Here is a 9,093-nt window from a genome sequence, read left to right as displayed (position 1 = left end):
ACATACAGTAAATTTGGAAAGTATTCAGACCCCTTGAGTTTTTCCACATTTTCCACGAAAATTGATTGAATTGTCTCTCTTATCAATCTACACACAATACTCTATAATGACAAATCAAAATTCAGGTTTTTATACATTTTTGCAAAAAACGGAAATATCTCATTTACATAAGTATTCAAACCCTTTACTCAGTACTTTGTTGAAGCACCTTTGGTAGAGTATTCAGACCCTTTCCTTTTTTCCTCATTTTGTTACATTACAGCCTTATTCTAAAATGGATTAAATACAAATAATTCCTTATTCATCTACACACAATACACCATAATGACAAAGTGAAAACAGGTTTTTAGACATTGTTGCAAGTTAAAAAAAATAAAAACACATCTTATCTACATAAATATTTATAACCTTTGCAATAAGAATCAAAATTGAACTCAGGCGCATCCTGTTTCCATTGATCATCCTTTAGATGTTTCTAAAATTGTATTGGAGTCCACTTTTGGTAAATTCAATTGATTGGACATGATTTGGAAAGGCACACACTTGTCTATACAGTTGACAGTGCATGTCGGAGCAAACAACAAGCCGTGAGGTTGAAGAAATTGTCCGCAGAGCTCCAAGACAGTATTGTGTCGAGGCACAGATCTGGGGAAGGGTAGCAAAAATATTGGAGGTCACTCTGACAGAGCTCCAGAGCTCCTCTGTGGAGATGTGAGAACCAACCAGAAGGATAACTATCCCTGCAGCACTCCACCAATCAGGCCTTTATGGTAGAGTGGCCAGACGGAAGCCACTCCTCACTAAAAGGCATATGACAGCCCACTTGGAGTTTGCCGAAAGGCAACTAAAGACTCTTAGACCATGAGAAACAAGATTCTCTGGTCTGATGAAACCAAGATTGAACTCTTTGGCCTGAATGCCAAACGTCAGGTCTGGAGGAAACCTGGCACCATCCCTATGGTGAAGGGCGGTGGTGGCAGCATCATGCTGTGGGGATGTTTTTCAGCGGCAGGGACTGTGAGACTAGTCAGAATCGAGGGAAAGATGAAAGGAGCAAAGTACAGAGAGATCGTGGGGTGGCAGGTAGCATAGTGGTTAGAGCATTGGGCCAGTAACCGAAAGGTTTCTAGACTGAATCCCTGAGCTGACAAGGTGAAATTCTGTTGTTCTGCCAAGGCAGTTAACCCACTGTTAACGAGGCAGTAAACCCACTGTTCCTAGGTCATCATTTAAATAAAAACAGTTTTTACTGACTTGCCTAGTTAAATAAAGGTTCAATAAAATTACAAAAAATACAAGCTTTGCACACCTGTATTTGGGGAGTTTCTCCCATTCTTCTCTGCAGATCCTCTCAAGCTCTGTCAGGTTGGATGGGGTGTGTCGTTGCACAACTATTTTCAGGTCTCTCCAGAGATGTTCGATCGGGTTCAAGTCTGGTCTCTGGCTGGGCCACTCAAGGACATTCAGAGACTTGTCCCGAAGCCAGTCCTGCGTTGTCTTGACTGTGTGATTAAGGTCGTTATCCTGTTGGGAGGTGAACCTTCACCCCCAGTCTGAGGTCCTGAGTGCTGTCATGACGTTGCCCTCTTTGGGTACAGCAAGCCCCATCCCCCTCTCGCTGTCTACTACACCCAGGCTGATGTGGTCAGAGAGAGGTCGTAAATTCTTGGAGGAGATTATCTCCTCATGGCCACAGTATAGAGACAGAGTGAATTTTCATAGAGAACAATGGAATTTCTTCCACCTCACAGAACTGGAGAACCAAACTACATTTATGTTCTGGAGAAGGTATACAAGATCGGTGAAGAATCCAGCTACCAACTGGTCCGTTTGGTACAATTTTGTGAAACTCATGGGAGACAATACGGGCACATTACCATAACGCTCTTCATATAATAGCCTCAGATATTAGGTTTACATCTAATTGTTGTATAAGATGAATGAGTGAGGATGATACTGTTTGTAAAATTGTGTAATGTGATTTTGAACTGTTTAATGAAGGAAACTTCAATTTCCTAAAAAGTTTCACTAAGTTCTTGGCACGCCCCCAGGGGCACAGACAGGACCAGGCGTCATGAGACAGTCCTTATCGGTGTTCCGCATAAAAAAAACACTTTGAGAACTTCTCAACAGACCATATTTCCTTCAGTTACGAGAGGACAAAGGCTGCAGACCAGCTTACCTCGATAACGAGAGAGCCAAGGTTTGAGTAGATGGCTGAATCTTTTAACCATACCACGTGGTTAAACTATTAGACTATCGATACCGACAGAATAAGAACAAGTCTTTGATATTAATTACTAGTCTGCAGCTAGGAATTCGGTATCATTGAACGCGAAGACCGACAACCGCCGAAACATCTATCCATAACGACATGAATGAATGTCGCTCTGAACTATCCATTCTAACCACGACAGAGAGAGCGAGAGGATGGACACTCTCCAACAGAAACACATTTTTTAACAGAGACCCCGACGACACACTGAGCGTAAATATATATATATTGATTGCAATTGTTCCCGAATGAGTGAGCGTTCATGTGCAAAGGATTAGCATTTCAATTGTTATAATGATCAACTCTGTAGTGACTTCTCAGCTGACCCCCACTCCCCTTTTGTACACCAAGCCACGTTGCCGGTTTATCCCATTAGGGAAACTCCGTTATCATTTCCTTGTAACTATCTACTGTTTGTTTATGCATTTCTGTGAATTACTTAGTAAATAAATGATTTTAAGACAATTCATGTATAGATGATTCATAGTTAAGACTGGATTCGTGCAGATTGAATGAGTAATGAGACTAACGTGAGTTAAAAAATAATTCATTAATCAGAAGACTATCGATCAGATATGAAAATATCTGAAAAGTTATATTAGGAAAATTCTAACTTTGTAATAAGAATATTTTCCTTGGTGCCCTGACTTCCTAGTTAATTACAGTTACATGATTAATCAGTTTAATCGCGTAATAATAATTACAGAGAGTCATTTGATAAAGATGAATCTTTAGTTTAATGATAGTAAAGACACGACAGCGCTCTGGAGCAGGTTTTCATCAAGGATTTAATTTTTTACATTTTAATTGAACTTTAACTAGGCAAGTCAGTAAAGAACAAATTCTTATTTACAATGACATCCTACTGGGGAACATTGGCTTAACTGCCTTGTTCAGGGACAGAACGACAGATTTTCAACTTTTCAGCTCAGGGATTTGATCCAGCAACCTCTCAAATAATGTCCCAATGCTCTAATCACTAGGCTACCTGCCACCCCGTAGCTTGAAGAAGACTCAAGTCTGTAATACCTGATAAAGGTGCTTCAACAAAGTACTGAGTAAAGGCTCTGAATACTTATGTAAATTCTAAAAAACTGTTTTTGTTTTGTCGTTATGGGTTATTGTGTGTGGATTAAGGGGGAAATTAGCAATTTCATCCATTTTAGAATATGGCTGTATCATAACAAAATGTGGAAAAAGTCAAGGAGTCTGAATAGTTTGCAAACAGTGACACCAACCACTGGTTGGTGTTCTTCGGGTACTGTATCTGAACCTATTGATGTCACCAAACCCGTACAAATCAGCTGGGCTTGACAATCTGGACCCGCTATTTCTGAAACTATCTGCCGCCATTGTCGCAACCCCTATTACCAGCCTGTTTAACCTCTCTTTCATATCGTCTGAGATCCCCAAGGATTGGAAAGCTGCCGCAGTCATCCCCCTCTTCAAAGGGGGAGACACCCTGGACCCAAACTGTTACAGACTTATATCCATCCTGCCCTGCCTATCTAAGGTCTTCGAAAGCCAAGTCAACAAACAGGTCACTGACCATCTCGAATCCCACCGTACCTTCTCCGCTGTGCAATCTGGTTTCCGAGCCGGTCACGGGTGCACCTCAGCCACACTCAAGGTACTAAACGATATCATAACCGCCATCGATAAAAGACAGTACTGTGCAGCCGTCTTCATCGACCTCGCCAAGGCTTTCGACTCTGTCAATCACCATATTCTTATCGGCAGACTCAACAGCCTCGGTTTTTCGGATGACTGCCTTGCCTGGTTCACCAATTACTTTGCAGACAGAGTTCAGTGTGTCAAATCGGAGGGCATGCTGTCCGGTCCTCTGGCAGTCTCTATGGGGGTGCCACAGGGTTCAATTCTCGGGCCGACTCTTTTCTCTGTGTATATCAATGATGTTGCTCTTGCTGCGGGCGATTCCCTGATCCACCTCTACGCAGACGACACCATTCTATATACTTTCGGCCCGTCATTGGACACTGTGCTATCTAACCTCCAAACGAGCTTCAATGCCATACAGCACTCCTTCCGTGGCCTCCAACTGCTCTTAAACGCGAGTAAAACCAAATGCATGCTTTTCAACCGATCGCTGCCTGCACCCGCATGCCCGACTAGCATCTCCACCCTGGATGGTTCCGACCTTGAATATGTGGACATCTATAAGTACCTAGGTGTCTGGCTAGACTGCAAACTCTCCTTCCAGACCCACATCAAACATCTCCAATCGAAAATCAAATCAAGAGTCGGCTTTCTATTCCGCAACAAAGCCTCCTTCACTCACGCTGCCAAGCTTACCCTAGTAAAACTGACTATCCTACCGATCCTCGACTTCGGCGATGTCATCTACAAAATGGCTTCCAACACTCTACTCAGCAAACTGGATGCAGTCTATCACAGTGCCATCCGTTTTGTCACTAAAGCACCTTATACCACCCACCACTGCGACTTGTATGCTCTAGTCGGCTGGCCCTCACTACATATTCGTCGCCAGACCCACTGGCTCCAGGTCATCTACAAGTCCATGCTAGGTAAAGCTCCGCCTTATCTCAGTTCACTGGTCACGATGGCAACACCCATCCGTAGCACGCGCTCCAGCAGGTGTATCTCACTGATCATCCCTAAAGCCAACACATCATTTGGCCGCCTTTCGTTCCAGTACTCTGCTGCCTGTGACTGGAACGAATTGCAAAAATCGCTGAAGTTGGAGACTTTTATCTCCCTCACCAACTTCAAACATCAGCTATCCGAGCAGCTAACCGATCGCTGCAGCTGTACATAGTCTATAGGAAAATAGCCCACCCATTTTCACCTACCTCATTCCCATACTGTTTTTATACTGTTTTTATTTATTTATTTTTCTGCTCTTTTGCACACCAATATCTCTACCTGTACATGACCATCTGATCATTTATCACTCCAGTGTTAATCTGCAAAATTGTATTATTCGCCTACCTCCTCATGCCTTTTGCACACATTGTATATAGACTGCCCATTTTTTCTACTGTGTTATTGACTTGTTAATTGTTTACTCCATGTGTAACTCTGTGTTGTCTGTTCACACTGCTATGCTTTATCTTGGCCAGGTCGCAGTTGCAAATGAGAACTTGTTCTCAACTAGCCTACCTGGTTAAATAAAGGTGAAATAAAATAAATAAATAAAAACTACAGGAACCCACGGCAAAGTTTCTCATTCTAAGAACTGAAGCCATAAATGTTGAGGTTCCACAAAAATAGGTCTCAAATTCTTAACACTAGAATTACCATCAAATTATCACTAGTTTTTAAAATGACTACTTTTCCCCTCAAAGATCCAACAGGATTGGGTAGGTAAGTAATATATAGGTTGTTCCACCAATTTGGTGCCTTTTGACATGTGTAACTTTGTGAAAAGAAACTTGATTTCACCTCATTTTAAAATGATTTCATATAGAGCACATGATCAACTTAATATAAACAAGTTTTGCCATCTCAAGAAAAAATTGACTATAGTAAGTGCCTTTTAAGTACCAAATAAAGTAACAGGGTTGGCAAACAGTTGGCGATTTCACCTTAAATCAGCCATAAATCCCCTTGAGTCAGTGGAAATGGACATTTATTGTGTGCAACAGGGCGGGACAATTGAAAGTAAGCTTCACAATTTTTTTCTATTCATATATAGCACTTCTATTGCAACTTCGTATTTCTTCGTCCTAACGTAGTCTACACTGCTATCTGCCCAGCAGCTAGCCAGCTAGCAAACGTCCACCGTCTACCGAATAGCAGCACTGTAGAAACTATTACACTCAACTGAACGACTTGATTAGTGTAGTGTTAGCTAGCTACATAGTTGTCTTTGCTGTCTTCGTATCCAAGATAATTGTGTAGTTTAGAGCGTGTAGTCTTAGAGTGATTATCTTAATTTACCGAGGTTAGCTAGCCAGCTATTTGTCGTCCTTAACGTAGGAGACTCTGCTAGCTAGCCAACAGCTAGCCAACGTCTACTGAATAGAACTTCCGCACTCAACAACCCGGTCGCATTCCGCTTCGCTCCACAGGTAGTATCACATTTTTCATTTCATTTCTTTACAGCACAACGGTTTGATTTGTTTGATCGTAGCTAGCTACATAGCTAGCTACATAGCCGTCTGTGTATCAAAGATAATTGTGTAGTCTAGAGCGATTTTCTAGGTTAGCTAGCCAGCTATTGTCATTCTTTTAACGCAACGTAACGTAATCAACACTGCTAGCTAGCCAGCTAGCCCCCGAATAGCAGCACTGTAGAAACTATTACACTCAACGGAACGACTTGATTAGTGTAGTGTCAACAACGCAGCCACTGCCAGCTAGCCTACAAAGTCAACAACGCAGCCACTGCCAGCTAGCCTACTTCAGCAGTACTGTATCATTTTAATCATTTTAGTCAATAAGATTCTTGCTACGTAAGCTTAACTTTCTGAACATTCGAGACGTGTAGTCCACTTGTCATTCCAATCTCCTTGCATTAGCGTAGCCTCTTCTGTAGCCTGTCAACTATGTGTCTGTCTATCCCTGTTCTCTCCTCTCTGCACAGACCATACAAACGCTCCACACCGCGTGGCCGCTGCCACCCTAATCTGGTGGTCCCAGCGCGCACGACCCACATGGAGTTCCAGGTCTCCGGTAGCCTCTGGAACTGCCGATCTGCGGCCAACAAGGCAGAGTTCATCTCAGCCTATGCCTCCCTCCAGTCCCTCGACTTCTTGGCACTGACAGAAACATGGATCACCACAGATAACACTGCTACTCCTACTGCTCTCTCTTCGTCTGCCCACGTGTTCTCGCACACCCCGAGAGCTTCTGGTCAGCGGGGTGGTGGCATCGGGATCCTTATCTCTCCCAAGTGGTCATTCTCTCTTTCTCCCCTTACCCATCTGTCTATCGCCTCCTTTGAATTTCATGCTGTCACAGTTACCAGCCCTTTCAAGCTTAACATCCTTATCATTTATCGCCCTCCAGGTCGCCTCGGAGAGTTCATCAATGAGCTTGATGCATTGATAAGCTCCTTTCCTGAGGACGGCTCACCTCTCACAGTTCTGGGCGACTTTAACCTCCCCACGTCTACCTTTGACTCATTCCTCTCTGCCTCCTTCTTTCCACTCCTCTCCTCTTTTGACCTCACCCTCTCACCTTCCCCCTACTCACAAGGCAGGCAATACGCTCGACCTCATCTTTACTAGATGCTGTTCTTCCACTAACCTCATTGCAACTCCCCTCCAAGTCTCCGACCACTACCTTGTATCCTTTTCCCTCTCACTCTCATCCAACACTTCCCACACTGCCCCTACTCGGATGGTATCGCGCCGTCCCAACCTTCGCTCTCTCTCCCCCGCTACTCTCTCCTCTTCCATCCTATAATCTCTTCCCTCTGCTCAAACCTTCTCCAACCTATCTCCTGATTCAGCCTCCTCAACGCTCCTCTCCTCCCTTTCTGCATCCTTTGACTCTCTATGTCCCCTATCTTCCAGGCCGGCTCGGTCCTCCCCTCCCGCTCCGTGGCTTGACGACTCATTGCGAGCTCACAGAACAGGGCTCCGGGCAGCCGAGCGGAAATGGAGGAAAACTCGCCTCCCTGCGGACCTGGCATCCTTTCGCTCCCTCCTCTCTACATTTTCCTCCTCTGTCTCTGCTGCTAAAACCACTTTCTACCACTCTAAATTTCAAGCATCTGCCTCTAACCCTAGGAAGCTCTTTGCCACCTTCTCCTCCCTCCTGAATCCTCCTCCCCCTCCCCCCTCCTCCCTCTCTGCAGATGACTTCGTCAACCATTTTGAAAAGAAGGTCGACGACATCCGATCCTCGTTTGCTAAGTCAAACGACACTGCTGGTTCTGCTCACACTGCCCTACCCTGTGCTCTGACCTCTTTCTCCCCTCTCTCTCCAGATGAAATCTCGCGTCTTGTGACGGCCGGCCGCCCAACAACCTGCCCGCTCGACCCTATCCCCTCCTCTCTTCTCCAGACCATTTCTGGAGACCTTCTCCCTTACCTCACCTCGCTCATCAACTTATCCCTGACCGCTGGCTACGTCCCTTCCGTCTTCAAGAGAGCGAGAGTTGCACCCCTTCTGAAAAAACCTACACTCGATCCCTCCGATGTTAACAACTACAGACCAGTATCCCTTCTTTCTTTTCTCTCCAAAACTCTTGAACATGCCGTCCTTGGTCAGCTCTCCCGCTATCTCTCTCAGAATGACCTTCTTGATCCAAATCAGTCAGGTTTCAAGACTAGTCATTCAACTGAGACTGCTCTTCTCTGTATCACGGAGGCGCTCCGCACCGCTAAAGCTAACTCTCTCTCCTCTGCTCTCATCCTTCTAGACCTATCGGCTGCCTTCGATACTGTGAACCATCAGATCCTCCTCTCCACCCTCTCCGAGTTGGGCATCTCTGGCGCGGCCCACGCTTGGATTGCGTCCTACCTGACAGGTCGCTCCTACCAGGTGGCGTGGCGAGAATCTGTCTCCTCACCACGCGCTCTCACCACTGGTGTCCCCCAGGGCTCTGTTCTAGGCCCTCTCCTATTCTCGCTATACACCAAGTCACTTGGCTCTGTCATAACCTCACATGGTCTCTCCTATCATTGCTATGCAGACGACACACAATTAATCTTCTCCTTTCCCCCTTCTGATGACCAGGTGGCGAATCGCATCTCTGCATGTCTGGCAGACATATCAGTGTGGATGACGGATCACCACCTCAAGCTGAACTTCGGCAAGACGGAGCTGCTCTTCCTCCCGGGGAAGGACTGCCCGTTCCATGATCTCGCCATCACGGTTGACAACTC

This window comes from Oncorhynchus gorbuscha, linkage group LG05 (assembly GCF_021184085.1).
Source record: "Oncorhynchus gorbuscha isolate QuinsamMale2020 ecotype Even-year linkage group LG05, OgorEven_v1.0, whole genome shotgun sequence".
In the NCBI taxonomy this organism is placed as follows: domain Eukaryota; kingdom Metazoa; phylum Chordata; class Actinopteri; order Salmoniformes; family Salmonidae; genus Oncorhynchus; species Oncorhynchus gorbuscha.
This window is presented reverse-complemented; position numbering follows the sequence as displayed.